This window comes from Pleurodeles waltl, chromosome 4_1 (genome assembly GCF_031143425.1).
Source record: "Pleurodeles waltl isolate 20211129_DDA chromosome 4_1, aPleWal1.hap1.20221129, whole genome shotgun sequence".
Lineage (NCBI taxonomy): Eukaryota > Metazoa > Chordata > Amphibia > Caudata > Salamandridae > Pleurodeles > Pleurodeles waltl.
The window spans coordinates 35,306,709-35,324,341 of NC_090442.1; the positions used below are offsets into that span (position 1 = coordinate 35,306,709).

Here is a 17,633-nt window from a genome sequence, read left to right on the forward strand (position 1 = left end):
CTCTATGCTCGTCCTTAGATTCCCTACTCCCTCTGCACTGCCCTATGCTGCTCCTCAGATCCCCTATTCCCTCTGCACCGCTCTATGCTAGTCCTTAGAGTCTCTACTCCCTCTGCACTGCTCTATACTGCTCCTTAGATCCCTTACTCCCTCTGCACTGCTGTATGCTAGTCCTTGGATTCTCTACACCCTCTGCACTGCTCCATGCTAGTCCTTAGATTCTCTACACCGCTCTATACTGCTCCTTAGATCCCCTACTCCCTCTACACTGCTCTATGCTAGTCCTTAGATTCTCTACTCACTCTGCACTGCTCTATGCTAGTCCTTAGATTCTCTACACCCTCTGCACTGCTCTATGCTAGTCCTTAGATTCCCTATTCCCTCTACACTGCTCTATGCCAGTCCTTAGATCCCCTATTCCCTCTGTACTGCTCTATGCTGCTCCTTAGATTCCCTACTCCCTCTGCACTGCTCTATGCTGCTCCTCAGATCCCCTATTCCCTCTGCACTGCTCTATGCTAGGCCTTAGATCCCCTACTCCCCATTCCCTCTTCACTGCACAATGCTGCTCCTAAGATTCCCTACTCCCTCTGCACTGTTCTATGCTAATCCTCAGATCCCCTACACTCTCTGCACTGCTCTATGCTAGTCCTTAAATTCTCTACTCCCTCTGCACCTGTCGATGCTGCTCCTTAGATTCCCTACTCCCTCTGCACTGCTCTATGCTAGTCCTTAGATTCTCTACTCCCTCTGCACCGCTCTATGCTAGTCCTTAGATTCTCTACACCCTCTGCACTGCTCTACGCTAGTCCTTAGATTCTCTACACCCTCTGCACTGCTCTCTGCTAGTCCTTAGATTCCCTATACACTGCTCTATGCCAGTCCTTAGATCCCCTATCCCCTCTGTATTGCTCTATGCTGCTCCTTAGATTCCCTACTCCCTCTGCACTGCTCTATGCTCGTCCTTAGATTCCCTACTCCCTCTGCACTGCTCTATGCTGCTCCTCAGATCCCCTATTCCCTCTGCACTGCTCTATGCTAGTCCATAGATTCCCTACTTCCTCTGCACTGCTCTATGCTAGTCCTTAGATTCCCTACTCTCTCTGCACTGCTCTATGCTAGTCCTTAGAGCCTCTACTCCCTCTGCACTGCTCTATGCTAGTCCTTAGAGTCTCTACTCCCTCTGCACTGCTCTATGCTAGGCCTTAGATCCCCTACTCCCCCTACACCGCTCTATGCTAGTCCTTAGATTCCCTATTCCTTCTTCACTGCTCTAGCCTAGTGCTTAGATCCCCTACTCCCTCTGCACTGCTCTATGCTAGTCATTAGATCCCCTATTCCCTCTGCACTGCTCAATGCTAGTCCTTAGGTTCCCTATTCCGTCTGCACCGCTCTATGCTAGTCCTTAGATTCCCTGCTCCCTCTGCACTGCTCTATGCTCGTCTGTAGATTCCCTACTCCCTCTGCACTTCTCTATGCTAGTCCCTCTGCACTGCTCTATGCTGCTTCTTAGATTCCCTACTCCCTCTGCACAGCCCTATGCTGCTCCTCAGATCCCCTATTCCCTCTGCACCGCTCTATGCTAGTCCTTAGAGTCACTACTCCCTCTGCACTGCTCTATACTGCTCCTTAGATCCCTTACTCCCTCTGCACTGCTGTATGCTAGTCCTTGGATTCCCTACTCCCTCTGCACTGCTCCATGCTAGTCCTTAGATTCTCTACACCCTCTGCACTGCTCTATGCTAGTCCTTAGATTCTCTACACCGCTCTATACTGCTCCTTAGATCCCCTACTCCCTCTACACTGCTCTATGCTAGTCCTTAGATTCTCTACTCACTCTGCACTGCTCTATGGTGCTCCTTAGATCCCCTACTCCCTCTGCACTGCTCTATGCTAGTTCTCAGATCCCCTATTCCCTCTGCACTGCTCCATGCTAGTACTTAGAGTCTCTACTCCCTCTGCACTGATGTATGCTAGTCCTTAGATTCTCTACACCCTCTGCACTGCTCTATGCTAGTCCTTAGATTCTCTACACCCTCTGCACTGCTCTATGCTAGTCCTTAGATCCCCTATTCCCTCTGTACTGCTCTATGCTGCTCCTTAGATTCCCTACTCCCTCTGCACTGCTCTATGCTCGTCCTTAGATTCCCTACTCCCTCTGCACTGCTCTATGCTCATCCTTAGATTCCCTACTCCCTCTGCACTGCTCTATGCTAGTCATTAGATCCCCTATTCCCTCTGCACTGCTCAATGCTAGTCCTTACGTTCCCTATTCCGTCTGCACCGCTCTATGCTAGTCCTTAGATTCCCTGCTCCCTCTGCACTGCTCTATGCTCGTCTGTAGATTCCCTACTCCCTCTGCACTTCTCTATGCTAGTCCCTCTGCACTGCTCTATGCTGCTTCTTAGATTCCCTACTCCCTCTGCACTGCTCTATGCTCGTCCTTAGATTCCCTACTCCCTCTGCACAGCCCTATGCTGCTCCTCAGATCCCCTATTCCCTCTGCACCGCTCTATGCTAGTCCTTAGAGTCTCTACTCCCTCTGCACTGCTCTATACTGCTCCTTAGATCCCTTACTCCCTCTGCACTGCTGTATGCTAGTCCTTGGATTCTCTACACCCTCTGCACTGCTCCATGCTAGTCCTTAGATTCTCTACACCGCTCTATACTGCTCCTTAGATCCCCTACTCCCTCTACACTGCTCTATGCTAGTCCTTAGATTCTCTACTCACTCTGCACTGCTCTATGGTGCTCCTTAGATCCCCTACTCCCTCTGCACTGCTCTATGCTAGTCCTCAGATCCCCTATTCCCTCTGCACTGCTCCATGCTAGTACTTAGAGTCTCTACTCCCTCTACACTGCTCTATGCTCGTCCTTAGATTCCCTACTCCCTCTGCACTGCTCTATGCTCATCCTTAGATTCCCTACACCCTCTGCACTGCTCTATGCTGCTCCTCAGATCCCCTATTCCCTCTGCACTGCTCTATGCTAGGCCTTAGACCCCCTATTCCCTCTGCACTGCTCTATGATAGTCCTTAGACCCCCTATTCCCTCTGCACTGCTCTATGCTAGACCTTAGATCCCCTACCCCCTCTGCACTGCTCTATACTGCTCTTTAGATCCCCTACTCCCTCTGCACTGCTTTATGCTAGTCCTTAAATCCCCTACTCCATCTGCACTGCTCTATGCTAGTCCTTAGATCCCTTACTCCCTCTGAACTCCTTTATGCTAATCCTTGGGATTCTCTACTCCCTCTACACTGCTCTATGTTAGTCCTTACATTCTCTACTCCCTCTGCACTGCTATATGCTAGTCCTTGGATTTCCTACACCCTCTGCAGTGCTCTATGCTAGTCCTTAGATGCACTACTCCCTCTGCACTGCTCTATGCTAGTTTTTAGATCCCCTATTCCCTTTGCACTGTTCAATGCTGCGCCTTACATTCCCTACTCCGTCTGCACTGCTCTATGCTAGTCCTTACATCCCCTACACCCTCTGCACTGCTCTATTCTAGTCCTTAGATTCTCTACTCCCTCTCCACCGTATGATGCTGCTCCTTAGATTCCGTACTCCCTCTGCACTGCTCTATGCTAGTCCTTAGATGCTCTACTCCCTCTGCACTGGTCTATGATAGTCCTTAGATTCCCTACTCCCTCTGCACTGCTCTATGCTAGTAATCAGATTCCTTACTGCCTCTGCACTGCTATATGCTAGTCCTTAGATCCCCTATTCCCTGTGCTCTGCTCTATGCTAGTCCTTAGATTCTCCGCTCCCTCTACACCGCTCTATACTAGTCCTTACAGTCTCTATTCCCTCTGCACTGCTCTATGCTAGTCCTTAGATCCCCTACTCCCTCTGCACTGCTCTATGCTAGTCGTCAGATTCTCTATTCCCTCTGCACTGCTCTATGCTAGTCCTTAGACCCCCTATTCCCCCTGCACTGCTCTATGCTAGACCTTAGACCCCCTCCCCCCTCGGCACTGCTCTATACTGCTTCTTAGATCCCCTACTCCCTCTGCACTGCTTTATGCTAGTCCTTAGATTCTCTACTCCCTCTGCACTGTTCGATGCTGCTATTTAAATTCCCTGCTCCCTCTGCACTGCTCTATGCTAGACCTTAGATTCCCTACTCCCTCTGCACTGCTGTATGCTAGTCCTTAGAGTCTCTACTCCCTCTGCACTGCTCTATACTGCTCCTTAGATCCCTTACTCCCTCTGCACTGCTGTATGCTAGTCCTTGGATTCCCTACTCCCTCTGCACTGCTCTATACTGCTCCTTAGATCCCCTACTCCCTCTACACTGCTCTATGCTAGTCCTTAGATTCTCTGCTCACTCTGCACTGCTCTATGGTGCTCCTTAGATCCCCTACTCCCTCTGCACTGCTCTATGCTAGTCCTCAGATCCCCTACTCCCTCTGCACTGCTAGATTCTAGTCCTTCGATCCCCTACTCCCTTTTGCACTGCTCTATGCTAGTCCTTAGATCCCCTACTCCCTCTGCACTGCTCTATGTTAGTCCTTATATTCTGTGCTCCCTTTGCACTGCTCTATGCTAGTCCTTAGATCCCCTACTCCTTCTGCACTGCTCTATGCTAGTCCTTAGATCCCCTACTCCCTCTGGACTGCTCTATGCTAGTCTTTGGATAACCTACTCCCTGTGCACTGCTCTATGTTAGTCCTTAGATCCCATACTCACTCTGAATTGCTCTATGCTAGACCTTGGATTCCCTACTCCCTCTGCACTGCTCTATGCTAGTGCTTAGACTCCCTACTCCCTCTGCACTGCTCTATGCTAGTTCTTAGATCCCCCATTCCCTCTGCACTGCGCAATGCTGCTCCTTAGATTACCTACTCCCAATGCACTGCTCTATGCTAGTCCTCAGAGCCCCTACACCCTCTGCACTGCTATATGCTAGTCCTTAGATTCTCTACTCCCTCTGCACCGTTCGATGCTGCTCCTTAGATTCTCTACTCCCTCTGCACTGCTCTATGCTAGAGCTTAGATTCTCTACACCCTCTGCACTGCTCTATGCTAGTCCTTAGGCCCCCTATTCCCTCTGCACTGCTCTATGCTGCTCCTTAGATTCCCTACTCCCTCTGCACTGCTCTATGCTCGTCCATAGGTTCCCTACTCCTTCTGGACTGCTCTATGCTGCTCCTTAGATCCCCTATTCCCTCTGCAGTGCTCTATGCCAGTCCTTAGATTGAGCACTTCGATGATAAGGCTGGAACGCGCTATAGAAATGCCCATATACATACATACATATTCCCTCTGCACTTCTCTATCCTAGTCCTTAGATCCCCTATTCCCTCTGCAGTGCTCTATGCTAGTCCTTAGATCCCCTGCTCCATCTGCACTGCTCTATGTTAGTCCTTATATTCTGTGCTCCCTTTGCACTGCTCTATGCTAGTCCTTATATCCCCTACTCCTTCTGCACTGCTCTATGCTAGTCCTTAGATCCCCTACTCCCTCTGGACTGCTCTATGCTAGTCCTTAGATCCCCTACTCCCTCTGGACTGCTCTATGCTAGTCCTTGGATAACCTACTCCCTGTGCACTGCTCTATGTTAGTCCTTAGATACCATACTCCCTCTGAATTGCTCTATGCTAGACCTTGGATTCCCTACTCCCTCTGCACTGCTCTATGCTAGTCCTTAGATCCCCTGCTCCATCTGCACTGCTCTATGTTAGTCCTTATATTCTGTGCTCCCTTTGCACTGCTCTATGCTAGTCCTTATATCCCCTACTCCTTCTGCACTGCTCTATGCTAGTCCTTAGATCCCCTACTCCCTCTGGACTGCTCTATGCTAGTCTTTGGATAACCTACTCCCTGTGCACTGCTCTATGTTAGTCCTTAGATACCATACTCCCTCTGAATTGCTCTATGCTAGACCTTGCTGCACTGCTCTATGCTAGTGCTTAGACTCCGTACTCCATCTGCACTGCTCTATGCTAGTCCTTAGATTCCCTGCTCCTTCTGCACTGCTCTATGCTAGTTCTTAGATCTCCCATTCCCTCTGCACTGCGCAATGCTGCTCCTTAGATTACCTACTCCCACTGCACTGCTCTATGCTAGTTCTCAGATCCCCTACACCCTCTGCACTGCTATATGCTAGTCCTTAGATTCTCTACTCCCTCTGCACCGTTTGATGCTGCTCCTTAGATTCTCTACTCCCTCTGCACTGCTCTATGCTAGTGCTTAGATTCTCTACACCCTCTGCACTGCTCTATGCTAGTCCTTAGATCCCCTATTCCATCTACACTGCTCTATGCTCGTCCTTAGATTCCCTATTCCCTCTGCACTGCTCTATCCTAGTCCTTAGATCCCCTACTCGCTCTGCATTGCTCTATACTAGTCCTTAGATCCCCTACTCCCTCTGCACTGCTCTATGCTCGTCCTTAGATTCCCTACTCCCTCTGCACTGCTCTATGCTAGCCCTTACATCGCTTACTCCCTCTGCACTGCTCTATGCTAGTCCTTAGATTCCCTACTCCCTGTGCACTGCTCTATGCTAGTCCCACTGCACTGCTCTATGCTAGTCCTTAGATTCCCTACTCCCTCTGCACCGCTCTATGCTAGTCCTTAGATCCTCTGTTCCCTCTGCACTGTTCTATGCTAGTCCTTAGAGTCCCTACTCACTCTGCACTGCTCTATGCTGCTCCTTAGATCCCCTACTCCCTCTGCACTGCTCTATGCTAGTCCTTAGATTCCCTACTCCCTCTGCACCACTCTATGCTAGTCCTTAGATCCCCTACTCCCTCTGCACTGCTCTATGCTAGTCCTTGGATTCCCTACTCCCTCTGCACTGCTCTATGTTAGTCCTTAGAGTCTCTACTCCCTCTGCACTGCTCTATGCTAGTCCTTGGATTCCCTACTCCCTCTGCACAGCTCTATGCTAGTTCTTAGATCCCCATTCCCTCTTCACTGCACAATGCTGCTCCTAAGATTCCCTACTCCCTCTGCACTGTTCTATGCTAATCCTCAGATCCCCTACACTCTCTGCACTGCTCTATGCTAGTCCTTAAATTCTCTACTCCCTCTGCACCTGTCGATGCTGCTCCTTAGATTCCCTACTCCCTCTGCACTGCTCTATGCTAGTCCTTAGATTCTCTACTCCCTCTGCACCGCTCTATGCTAGTCCTTAGATTCTCTACACCCTCTGCACTGCTCTATGCTAGTCCTTAGATTCTCTACACCCTCTGCACTGCTCTCTGCTAGTCCTTAGATTCCCTATTCCCTCTACACTGCTCTATGCCAGTCCTTAGATCCCCTATCCCCTCTGTACTGCTCTATGCTGCTCCTTAGATTCCCTACTCCCTCTGCACTGCTCTATGCTGCTCCTCAGATCCCCTATTCCCTCTGCACTGCTCTATGCTAGTCCATAGATTCCCTACTTCCTCTGCACTGCTCTATGCTAGTCCTTAGATTCCCTACTCTCTCTGCACTGATCTATGCTAGTCCTTAGAGCCTCTACTCCCTCTGCACTGCTCTATGCTAGTCCTTAGAGTCTCTACTCCCTCTGCACTGCTCTATGCTAGGCCTTAGATCCCCTACTCCCCCTAGACCGCTCTATGCTAGTCCTTAGATTCCCAATTCCTTCTTCACTGCTCTAGCCTAGTGCTTAGATCCCCTGCTCCCTCTGCACTGCTCTATGCTCGTCTGTAGATTCCCTACTCCCTCTGCACTTCTCTATGCTAGTCCCTCTGCACTGCTCTATGCTGCTTCTTAGATTCCCTACTCCCTCTGCACTGCTCTATGCTCGTCCTTAGATTCCCTACTCCCTCTGCACTGCCCTATGCTGCTCCTCAGATCCCCTATTCCCTCTGCACCGCTCTATGCTAGTCCTTAGAGTCTCTACTCCCTCTGCACTGCTCTATACTGCTCCTTAGATCCCTTACTCCCTCTGCACTGCTGTATGCTAGTCCTTGGATTCTCTACACCCTCTGCACTGCTCCATGCTAGTCCTTAGATTCTCTACACCGCTCTATACTGCTCCTTAGATCCCCTACTCCCTCTACACTGCTCTATGCTAGTCCTTAGATTCTCTACTCACTCTGCACTGCTCTATGGTGCTCCTTAGATCCCCTACTCCCTCTGCACTGCTCTATGCTAGTCCTCAGATCCCCTATTCCCTCTGCACTGCTCCATGCTAGTCCTTAGAGTCTCTACTCCCTCTGCACTGATGTATGCTAGTCCTTAGATTCTCTACACCCTCTGCACTGCTCTATGCTAGTCCTTAGATTCTCTACACCCTCTGCACTGCTCTATGCTAGTCCTTAGATTCCCTATTCCCTCTACACTGCTCTATGCCAGTCCTTAGATCCCCTATTCCCTCTGTACTGCTCTATGCTGCTCCTTAGATTCCCTATTCCCTCTGCACTGCTCTATGCTCGTCCTTAGATTCCCTACTCCCTCTGCACTGCTCTATGCTGCTCCTCAGATCCCCTATTCCCTCTGCACTGCTCTATGCTAGGCCTTAGATCCCCTACTCCCCATTCCCTCTTCACTGCACAATGCTGCTCCTAAGATTCCCTACTCCCTCTGCACTGTTCTATGCTAATCCTCAGATCCCCTACACTCTCTGCACTGCTCTATGCTAGTCCTTAAATTCTCTACTCCCTCTGCACCTGTCGATGCTGCTCCTTAGATTCCCTACTCCCTCTGCACTGCTCTATGCTAGTCCTTAGATTCTCTACTCCCTCTGCACCGCTCTATGCTAGTCCTTAGATTCTCTACACCCTCTGCACTGCTCTATGCTAGTCCTTAGATTCTCTACACCCTCTGCACTGCTCTCTGCTAGTCCTTAGATTCCCTATTCCCTCTACACTGCTCTATGCCAGTCCTTAGATCCCCTATCCCCTCTGTATTGCTCTATGCTGCTCCTTAGAATCCCTACTCTCACTGCACTGCTCTATGCTCGTCCTTAGATTCCCTACTCCCTCTGCACTGCTCTATGCTGCTCCTCAGATCCCCTATTCCCTCTGCACTGCTCTATGCTAGTCCATAGATTCCCTACTTCCTCTGCACTGCTCTATGCTAGTCCTTAGATTCCCTACTCTCTCTTCACTGCTCTATGCTAGTCCTTAGAGCCTCTACTCCCTCTGCACTGCTCTATGCTAGTCCTTAGAGTCTCTACTCCCTCTGCACTGCTCTATGCTAGGCCTTAGATCCCCTACTCCCCCTACACCGCTCTATGCTAGTCCTTAGATTCCCTATTACTTCTTCACTGCTCTAGCCTAGTGCTTAGATCCCCTACTCCCTCTGCACTGCTCTATGCTAGTCATTAGATCCCCTATTCCCTCTGCACTGCTCAATGCTAGTCCTTAGGTTCCCTATTCCGTCTGCACCGCTCTATGCTAGTCCTTAGATTCCCTGCTCCCTCTGCACTGCTCTATGCTCGTCTGTAGATTCCCTACTCCCTCTGCACTTCTCTATGCTAGTCCCTCTGCACTGCTCTATGCTGCTTCTTAGATTCCCTACTCCCTCTGCACAGCCCTATGCTGCTCCTCAGATCCCCTATTCCCTCTGCACCGCTCTATGCTAGTCCTTAGAGTCACTACTCCCTCTGCACTGCTCTATACTGCTCCTTAGATCCCTTACTCCCTCTGCACTGCTGTATGCTAGTCCTTGGATTCCCTACTCCCTCTGTACTGCTCCATGCTAGGTCTTAGATTCTCTACACCCTCTGCACTGCTCTATGCTAGTCCTTAGATTCTCTACACCGCTCTATACTGCTCCTTAGATCCCCTACTCCCTCTACACTGCTCTATGCTAGTCCCTCTGCACTGCTCTATGCTGCTTCTTAGATTCCCTACTCCCTCTGCACTGCTCTATGCTCGTCCTTAGATTCCCTACTCCCTCTGCACAGCCCTATGCTGCTCCTCAGATCCCCTATTCCCTCTGCACCGCTCTATGCTAGTCCTTAGAGTCTCTACTCCCTCTGCACTGCTCTATACTGCTCCTTAGATCCCTTACTCCCTCTGCACTGCTGTATGCTAGTCCTTGGATTCCCTACTCCCTCTGCACTGCTCCATGCTAGTCCTTAGATTCTCTACACCCTCTGCACTGCTCTATGCTAGTCCTTAGATTCTCTACACCGCTCTATACTGCTCCTTAGATCCCCTACTCCCTCTACACTGCTCTATGCTAGTCCTTAGATTCTCTACTCACTCTGCACTGCTCTATGGTGCTCCTTAGATCCCCTACTCCCTCTGCACTGCTCTGTGCTAGTCCTCAGATCCCCTATTCCCTCTGCACTGCTCCATGCTAGTACTTAGAGTCTCTACTCCCTCTGCACTGATGTATGCTAGTCCTTAGATTCTCTACACCCTCTGCACTGCTCTATGCCAGTCCTTAGATCCCCTATTCCCTCTGTACTGCTCTATGCTGCTCCTTAGATTCCCTACTCCCTCTGCACTGCTCTATGCTCGTCCTTAGATTCCCTACACCCTCTGCACTGCTCTATGCTCATCCTTAGATTCCCTACACCCTCTGCACTGCTCTATGCTAGTCCTTAGATCCCCTGCTCCCTCTGCACTGCTCTATGCTGCTCCTCAGATCCCCTATTCCCTCTGCACTGCTCTATGCTGCTCCTTAGATTCCCTACTCCCTCTGCACTGCTCTATGCTGCTCCTCAGATCCCCTATTCCCTCTGCACTGCTCTATGCTAGTCCATAGATTCCCTACTTCCTCTGCACTGCTCTATGCTAGTCCTTAGATTCCCTACTCTCTCTGCACTGCTCTATGCTAGTCCTTAGAGCCTCTACTCCCTCTGCACTGCTCTATGCTAGTCCTTAGAGTCTCTACTCCCTCTGCACTGCTCTATGCTAGGCCTTAGATCCCCTACTCCCCCTACACCGCTCTATGCTAGTCCTTAGATTCCCTATTACTTCTTCACTGCTCTAGCCTAGTGCTTAGATCCCCTACTCCCTCTGCACTGCTCTATGCTAGTCATTAGATCCCCTATTCCCTCTGCACTGCTCAATGCTAGTCCTTAGGTTCCCTATTCCGTCTGCACCGCTCTATGCTAGTCCTTAGATTCCCTGCTCCCTCTGCACTGCTCTATGCTCGTCTGTAGATTCCCTACTCCCTCTGCACTTCTCTATGCTAGTCCCTCTGCACTGCTCTATGCTGCTTCTTAGATTCCCTACTCCCTCTGCACAGCCCTATGCTGCTCCTCAGATCCCCTATTCCCTCTGCACCGCTCTATGCTAGTCCTTAGAGTCACTACTCCCTCTGCACTGCTCTATACTGCTCCTTAGATCCCTTACTCCCTCTGCACTGCTGTATGCTAGTCCTTGGATTCCCTACTCCCTCTGTACTGCTCCATGCTAGTCCTTAGATTCTCTACACCCTCTGCACTGCTCTATGCTAGTCCTTAGATTCTCTACACCGCTCTATACTGCTCCTTAGATCCCCTACTCCCTCTACACTGCTCTATGCTAGTCCCTCTGCACTGCTCTATGCTGCTTCTTAGATTCCCTACTCCCTCTGCACTGCTCTATGCTCGTCCTTAGATTCCCTACTCCCTCTGCACAGCCCTATGCTGCTCCTCAGATCCCCTATTCCCTCTGCACCGCTCTATGCTAGTCCTTAGAGTCTCTACTCCCTCTGCACTGCTCTATACTGCTCCTTAGATCCCTTACTCCCTCTGCACTGCTGTATGCTAGTCCTTGGATTCCCTACTCCCTCTGCACTGCTCCATGCTAGTCCTTAGATTCTCTACACCCTCTGCACTGCTCTATGCTAGTCCTTAGATTCTCTACACCGCTCTATACTGCTCCTTAGATCCCCTACTCCCTCTACACTGCTCTATGCTAGTCCTTAGATTCTCTACTCACTCTGCACTGCTCTATGGTGCTCCTTAGATCCCCTACTCCCTCTGCACTGCTCTATGCTAGTCCTCAGATCCCCTATTCCCTCTGCACTGCTCCATGCTAGTACTTAGAGTCTCTACTCCCTCTGCACTGATGTATGCTAGTCCTTAGATTCTCTACACCCTCTGCACTGCTCTATGCCAGTCCTTAGATCCCCTATTCCCTCTACACTGCTCTATGCCAGTCCTTAGATCCCCTATCCCCTCTGTACTGCTCTATGCTGCTCCTTAGATTCCCTACTCCCTCTGCACTGCTCTATGCTCGTCCTTAGATTCCCTACACCCTCTGCACTGCTCTATGCTCATCCTTAGATTCCCTACACCCTCTGCACTGCTCTATGCTAGTCCTTAGATCCCCTGCTCCCTCTGCACTGCTCTATGCTGCTCCTCAGATCCCCTATTCCCTCTGCACTGCTCAATGCTAGTCCTTAGAGCCTCTACTCCCTCTACACTGCTCTATGCTAGGCCTTAGATCCCCTACTCCCCCTACACCGCTCAATGCTAGTCCTTAGAGTCTCTGCTCCCTCTGCACCGCTCGAAGCTGCTCCTTTACTTCTGCAGTGCTGTTAAGATTCACTCCTCCTCTGAAATTCGTGGTAAATGGAGTTGCGTGGCTTCCACCATCATCAGGCAGGAAGGTCTTTTGGTTGCAGATGGCTGAAACTAAACCTGGTTGAACAGATCAGTGTGACCCGGCCGGAACAACACTTGAACAAGGACTATAGCTGTGAGCAAAGATGACCTGCTTGTAAATAAAATAAAGAAGCCTACCTATGGATACGAAGCAAGCGCGATTTACAGCCCAGTGCCCGAGCCCTGCCGGGAGAGCGCGGAAAGGGAGAGTTATGCCTCAACATACAGGGTCAGGCCAGCCCTCAGGAAGTGCGTCACACCCCGGAAGAGCTCGCGAGAGACAGCAGAGCCAGCTTCCGGGCAGGCGCCGCCATGTTCGGGTCAGGCAGGAAGATGGAAACACTAACTTACGAGTGAGGTGTATAAAGGCACTGGAGGGGAATTACTAGTGCCAATAGCTGTGAACAGACAAGAAAGTAGCCATGAAATTACCGTCATATTAAGCACACAGAAATATAAATGTGGACCTAGGTAGTGCGTGTAGCACATCCCGGAGTCTGGAGGCGGCGGTTCTGTCAGCGGCCACCAGAGGGCGCACCTCGCCTGCTGATGAAATCCACTGTGCACATTGTATGAAGGGGAGAAGGCTTTCCTCTTCCGGGTTAACATCGACAGAGACAGCACCAGCGGCGGATGGTGACATCACTTCCGGCCTCTCCCTCTGTGTCCAGCTGCCGTAGAGGAGGAGGGACCCCCTGTCTGTGCAGTTATCTTCATCTTGAGACCCCCCCCCCCCCCCCCAAGACCCCAAATCTGCACCTGCCCCAGCCCCAGGAGGAGAAGGAGAGAGCCTGGAAATGTCTGCACAGTTTTCTGCTCAGGTAGGAGATTATCAGCACCTTCTGCTGTGTTTGTAGAAATAGACTGAATAATCCTGGAGGAAATCTCTGCCAGGAGCCAGACTGAGCTGGGCTCTTCTATCCGGGGACCTCTGGGGGCTTTCCTTCCGGGCCTGGGGGTGTTTGTGGTCATCATTTTTGTTAAAGAGGGGATCTGTGCACTGCAACTTACTGCACTCTGAGGAATCTGTGCACTGCACTGCATTTTACTGCACTGAGGAATCTGAGCAGCATATCACTGCACTTTGGGGAATCAGTACCTCTGTACTGCATATTACTACACTGAGGAATCTGGACACTGCACCTTACTGCTCTGTGAGGAATCTGTGCACTGCACTACATTTTACTACAGTATTAATCTGTACACACCGCACTGCATCTTACTACAGAGTGAAAAACCTGTGCAATGCATCTTTCTGCACTGTGAGGAATCTGCACTTCATCTTACTGCACTGTGAGCTGTGTGTGAAAGCTGCACTGTACGATCAGAAATCTGTACTGCACTGAATATTACTGTACTATGAGGTACTATGAGGAATCTATGCATGCTGCACTGCATCTTACTGCGCTTTGAGTAATCTGTGCAGCAACACAGCATCTTACCACTATGAGTAATCTGTCACTGCATGTTAATGCACTAAGAGGGATATGGGCACTGTGGTTCATCTCACTTCACTAGGAGGAATATGTGCACTGCATCTTACTGCAAAGTGATGAATCTACACACTGCACTGCATTTTACTGCCCTATGAGAAATCTTTGCCAGCCAGTGCACTGCATCTGACTACCCTTTAAAGAATCTGACCATGCTGCACTGCTTCCTCCAGCACTGTGTAAAACCTGCACACTGAACTTCATTTCAATGCACTGTGAGAAATCTCTGCATACTGCACTACATCTTACTTCACTATGAGGAATCTGTGCACTTCCCTGAATCTTACTGCACTGTGAGGAATCTGTGCACTGCACCTACTGCACAGGTCTCAGCCTCCTCCCCTCCTCTATGTCCAGCCTCCTGCAGGGGAGGAAGAGCCCCTGAAGGTCTGTGCAGTTATCTCCATCTTCAGACCCTCACAGTCCCCCCCTCAGATCCCAAATCTGCAGCTGCCCCCACAACCCCAGGAGGAGTAGAGAGCCTGTAAATGTCTGCACAGGTTTCTGCTCAGGTAGGAGATTGTCAGCACCTTCTGCTGTGTTTGTAGAAATAGACTGAATAATCCCAGAGGAAATCTCTTCCAGGAACCTATAAGCGTTAACCCCTGATCTTATTTTTTTCACTCTTTCTTTAGCTTAATCTGTCTCACTTTCTTGCCTCAACAACACACGTTTTTTAAAATTTATCTTTTCATTCAATGTTTAAACAATTGAGACTGTACAACGGGAAAAACAAGAGAAACTAAAAAGTGTAATTTTCGTATATAAATCCAACTATTAGGAGTGAGAGACAAAGTGTCAAGAAAATTAACAAACTTTGCATTGAACTGAATATATCTGCATAGCTGCCAAGGTTTCAGATTGCTTATGTATGACATTTTCATAATTTCAGAGCAATTATGAGTGACATTTCAACGACTATGAGTGACTCTTTCTCACAAGCAAAATCATGTGATGAATAAGAGGGAAACATCAAGCTCTCTGGAGAGTGAGTCTGAGGCACACATTGGTCACAGCCAGGCCATAGCTGGTAAGTTTTAAGATTGCTTATGTGTCACATTTCAATGGTTTTAGGTCACTTACGAGTGACATTAAGTGACCAAATGTGTGACATTTGAGTGACATTTTCTCGCGAGAAAAAACAAACACACTTTACAAACATTATAGATGAACTGTAAGGTCCAAATAAAAAGAGAAGTGGTCCTTTAATTGTCTTTCTGTTTCATAAGGCATTTCTAGAAATATATATTTTTTTTACATTTAAGAAAACAAAAGCTTTCTATTTTCAAGCCTCGTAAGTTTGCTGTGTGCACACATCCATTCTCTGGGTGGAATTGTGCATCTGAAATTTAAAGAAAAAACATGCGTCTGATTAGCAGTGTAACTATTTATAACAGAAGCCTAGTTGGTTACAGCGCATGCTTTAGAGATCAGACAGGAGCATTTCAGTGCAGACAGAGAGAGTGAGAGTGTGTGTGTTCGTGCATGCGTGTGTGTGTCTGTCAGGCTGATCACTTGCCTTGAGAGTGTCTTCCTTTTTCAGAGAAGTCACTGTCTCTCCCTGCTCCGCAACCCCCACCCCACCCACAATTTTACTGGCCCTAGCCTATATCAACTGCTTCTCTCCCTGCTACCTATAAACGTTTTGCTCTGTGCCCGCCAGTGCCCGCTCTGACCAGTGAGTCAGTCTTCAGGGGTCAGGTGTCAACAGTGGACAGTGACCTTCAGCGGTGTGCCAGAAAACAATAGAAGACTGGATCCACACGAGCATGGACCGGTGCTTATTGCTGTTTATGGTCAGCCCACTCCCTCTCTCATTGAATGACCTGGATCTAGACCTGCCTCCTAGAGTGAGAGGTGGAGGAGAACAGATTTATTGTCTCTTCCTGGAAACAATCTACCAACATCAAGACACAAAAAGAGTTGCAGTCACCATAGCAACCATTGAGCCCAGGCTGGCAGGTTAAAAGTTACGCTTGCCTGGGGATAGCAGAACACACTCGCACTAAAATGCGTTAGACTAACCCCTGAATCATGGTAATTGGCATGACCAGGCTGAGCTGGGCTCTTCTATCTGGGACCTCTGGATGGCTTTCCTTCCTGCCCTGGGGTTGTTTGTGTTAAAGAGGGGACCTGTGCACTATACTGTATTTTATTGCACTGAGACGAATCTGTGCACACTACACTACATCTTACTGCACTGTGAGGAATCTGTGCATGCTGCACTGCATCTTACTGCATTATGAGGCGTATTTGCATACTGCACTGCATCCTGCTGCACTGTGAGGAATCGTAGCACACTGCACTGCATCTTACTGCACTATGAGAAATCTTTGCACACTGCAGTGCATCTTACTGCACTATGAGGAATCTGTGAACACTGCACTGCTTTTACTGCACTGTGAGAAACCTGTGCACACTGCACTGCATCTTACTGCACTATTTGGGTTCTGTGTAGACTCAGCTGCCTTATACTGCACTCTGAGGGCTCTGCGCAAAGTGAAATGCTGCTTACTGCACTATGAGCTCTGTGCACTGTTGTAGGAGGCTGGCCTGGCTTGTAGTGGGTACCAAGGGGTACTTACACTCTGTACCAGGTCCAGTTATCCCTTATTAGTGTAGAAGAGGTGTTTCTAGCAGCTTCGGCTGATAGAAGTTAGCTATAGCAGAGCAGCTTAGGCTGAACTAGGAGACATGCAAAACTCCTACTATACCACTGGTGTAATATGCACAATATCATAAGAAAACACAATACACAGATATACTAAAAATAAAGGTACTTTATTTTTATGACAATATGCCAAAAGTATCTCAGTGAGTACCCTCAGTATGAGGTTGCCAAATATACACAAGATATATGTACACAATACCAAAAATATGCAGTAATAGCAAAAGGAAGTAATGCAAGCAATTTAAAGTTACAGTAGATCGCAATAGGAGCACATAGGTATAGGGGTAACATAAACCATATACTCCAAAAGTGGAATGCGAACCACGAATGGACCCCAAACCTATGTCAGCTTGTAGAGTGTCGCTGGGGCTGTAAGAAAACAGGAATGTGCAAAAGTGAGTGTAATAATAACAACACAGTAGAAAGACGAACATGCAATGTAATGGTATATACATATGTACAGTTCAAGGGACACTGCCCAGTCCTCATTGTGCATGGGCCACAGGGCCACGGGCCAAAGTCCAAGGCCCCACTGTCACTTGCAGTAGCACGGATAGAACACTGCAGGGGCATCAGTTGGAAAATAGGCGGGCACCTCAGGGGGACAGGGAACAGGGGTGCACCTCAGCTGGCAAATGGAACAAGACCACTGGTTCTGGAGGGGGCAAAATGCCCTGTGCTTGGTCCTGGGGAGTGCAAGATCACAGTCTCTCAAGTGGATGACTTGCCCACATGCTCTAAAGGGGGCGACATACCCTGTGCTTGGTCCTGGAGAGTGCAAGGCCACAGTCTCTCAGGTGGGTGTCTTCCCCACTGGTTCTGGAGGGGGCATCGTGCCCTGTGCTTCTGATCCTGGGGAGGCTGGGGTTGGTTGAGCAGGCCGCACAGCAGCCCGTGGAGGCAGGATTACATACCGTCCGCCGGCGGTGATTGCTGCTCAGTGGTGGTAGTGGTGCTGCTGC

General features: G+C 49.4%; 1 protein-coding gene and 1 long non-coding RNA gene across 3 annotated transcripts in view; one reads left to right on the plus strand and one right to left on the minus strand.

Moving 5' to 3' along the window:
• LOC138287323 (uncharacterized) overlaps positions 1 to 12,761 on the minus strand; it is a 52,656-nt gene extending 39,895 nt beyond the window's left edge. The window contains exon 1 of the long non-coding RNA XR_011202194.1: positions 12,646 to 12,761. This is a non-coding gene — a long non-coding RNA (uncharacterized lncRNA). The remainder of the gene's footprint in view (positions 1 to 12,645) is intronic.
• A 479-nt stretch (positions 12,762 to 13,240) lies between these two features.
• LOC138287327 (zinc finger protein 850-like) overlaps positions 13,241 to 17,633 on the plus strand; it is a 144,575-nt gene continuing 140,182 nt past the window's right edge. For both annotated transcript variants that reach the window (XM_069227681.1, XM_069227679.1), the window contains exons 1-2: positions 13,241 to 13,328; positions 14,893 to 15,030. The gene's annotated coding sequence lies outside the window, so the exon portion shown is untranslated. The remainder of the gene's footprint in view (positions 13,329 to 14,892; positions 15,031 to 17,633) is intronic.